This window comes from Mytilus californianus, unplaced genomic scaffold, assembly GCF_021869535.1.
Source record: "Mytilus californianus isolate M0D057914Y unplaced genomic scaffold, xbMytCali1.0.p SCAF_2, whole genome shotgun sequence".
NCBI lineage: Eukaryota > Metazoa > Mollusca > Bivalvia > Mytilida > Mytilidae > Mytilus > Mytilus californianus.
The window spans coordinates 46,438,758-46,441,175 of record NW_026262668.1 but is presented as its reverse complement, the minus strand read 5'-3'; the positions used below and the strand labels follow the sequence as shown (position 1 = coordinate 46,441,175).

The 2,418-nt window shown below is 31.5% G+C and overlaps 1 long non-coding RNA gene across 1 annotated transcript; it reads left to right on the top strand.

Moving 5' to 3' along the window:
• Positions 1-358: 358 nt before the first annotated feature.
• LOC127729886 (uncharacterized) lies at positions 359-1,914 on the top strand. Its single transcript, XR_007994878.1, has 2 exons — positions 359-570; positions 1,780-1,914. It is a non-coding gene; the product is annotated as an uncharacterized LOC127729886 (long non-coding RNA).
• The last annotated feature ends 504 nt before the right edge of the window (positions 1,915-2,418 follow it).

Here is a 2,418-nt window from a genome sequence, read left to right as displayed (position 1 = left end):
ATTCACATAAAATAGAATATTCAGTAGATTTATCACTACTGGTCGTGGTGATTATAGAATCATATATAAAACAATCTCAGTGTATATCAGCATAAATTAATCACGAACTTTGCACCCCATATAATAGAAATTCCCAAATTTCACCCCACCCCAAAACATAATAAATTAATAGAACCAGCTTGCATACAGAATCATACAGTAAATATAAATATTTGTGAATAACCCCTTTCCCTAAAAATATGCCCCCTTTTTCCGTGGCTGCTGATGTCAAATATCTTGTTTTCATTACTTTTTTTTCTATTCTTTTTAACAATCTTAAGAGAAAGACGTATATATCAGTTCATAAACAATGGTTGATAACTTGTAATATAATCAACCGATAGATCTATTGGAATAGTGATTTTTAAATTTTCGCGGCATTTTTAACATTTCTATTTTAAAACAAATTCAGATATGCGCATGCGCAGTTGTTTTTGTTGCCAAAGTTTGAATATCCGCTTTCGAGACCACAATGTGATTCTACAGAGTTTTTATCAATATCTTTCCTGTATACAGCTTTTATATTTTATCGTAAGTATATATAAATTGTTGTGATTACAGTAAATACAGTATCGTATTTTAGAAATGTGAGCATATCATGTTGTTATGAAAACTGTACTGAAAAGTTGAAATTTTACACGAGGAAAAGGGGGATGTTTAGCATGTTACCATTCCCGATTTACGTCTCATGAATTTTTATCGTTGACTATTTGAATTCATCATATGATTAAATCAAAAGTAAAAAGAAATTTTATCTTTATTTACCTGTTCAATTCAGTTACACGAAATCTCACAAAAAGGGGGGCTTGAGTTGTTTACAAAATTGGGATGGAAAGGTCAGAAGCTATATGGCTCACCAAGTTGGACCTTTAATATTTTACTGTCAAAATTGAAGTAGTGTTTTGACAAGGTAATCAAAGATGAAGGGTATATCATATGAGGGTGGTAAAGAAATATTTGCATGCAACGTATTTGGCCTTTTTATTTCTCGTTTTCTTGTCTTTGGTTCGACATGCGTTATTTGTGTTTCCCCTTATTTTTTTCCGTGTTTCGTGTTGGTACTCTTAATTTCTCGTGCTTGTCCCACATTTGATAAAAAAAGTTAACCGGGACTAAATTCCAAGTCAGTCAGGATTTTTAAATTATGTGTTCCCAGGATATCATGGATATTAATTGCTATCAAGTAATGAATAATTTTTTTTTCAAATCGGATGCAACTAGCAGACGCGAAAAGGTGACTGCAGGGTCTTCGTGTCCATTATCATGACTGTGTGATCTCCAAGAACGACTGAGTAATAACTGCTAGTACGTTTTCCTTAACATTTATGATTTTATTTCTCGTGCTTCGTTTATCCCAATTTTTATTTTCCGTGCGACATTTTGGGGATTTTTATTTCACGTGTTTTCTTGTTAAGAACCCCCCTTTACAACCCTTGTATATGTCAATCAGACAGATATCCATGCAGCAGCACAAGTAATACAGAAAAAGACATATGTGGATAAACCTTCAATTTGTTCAAGTTAAAATGTAGTATTTAGGAATTTCTTGCAGATTATACCTTCTGGTCTATATAAAAGGAAATGTAGTTGAGATTTAGATGGAAGTTTAACTTTCATTTAGTTTTCATGAGTTCTTATGCTTTTAATTTATACTTTAAATGTCATCATTATGAAGTTATTAATAGTTAAATGTGTTGAACAGTATTAAACTTGACAATGTTATAACTTTTGATTTTGTAGATGTCATCATGAAGACCTATGGAACAAGTGTCTGACCAAACAACAACCTTTCTAAAATGGGCTCCAAAAAGACAGGGTGGGAGAAGAAAGAAGTTGAAGTTTTCACTATTAATAAATAAATTTATTTTAATTTTATCGTATTGAATATTTCTCTATAATCAGTGGTTGGACATTAGAATACATGGAGTAGGAACAGCAAAATTTGTTTTATATTTTGATCACTCAGATATTTAGAATAGACATTGGGCAAAAACTATGTGTTTTAAGGGTTGTGTGCTTTCAAAAATTAGGATAGATCAATATTTTTCTATGTGTTTTTATATGCATATCGTTAAATGTTAAAAAAATCTTGGGGGTTAAATTATGGTTCGTAGGAAAGCCCTAAACACACATATTTGTTATTCAGTTGATTGGTTGTTGACATCATCATGGTCAAGCCATGCTCTTGTCACAAGAATGTGGTCTCTCAGTTTTATTGTTGAAAATTCTTCTATGAGTAATTGACAGTCAATGGTATATATTCAAAGTTTTTATTGTTGCCTATTGTTAACAAGACAATCATCAACCAAAGAACATTATTTATATATCTTTGGGTCACCATACAGTCTTCAACAATGAGCAAAAGATCACATCATGTCA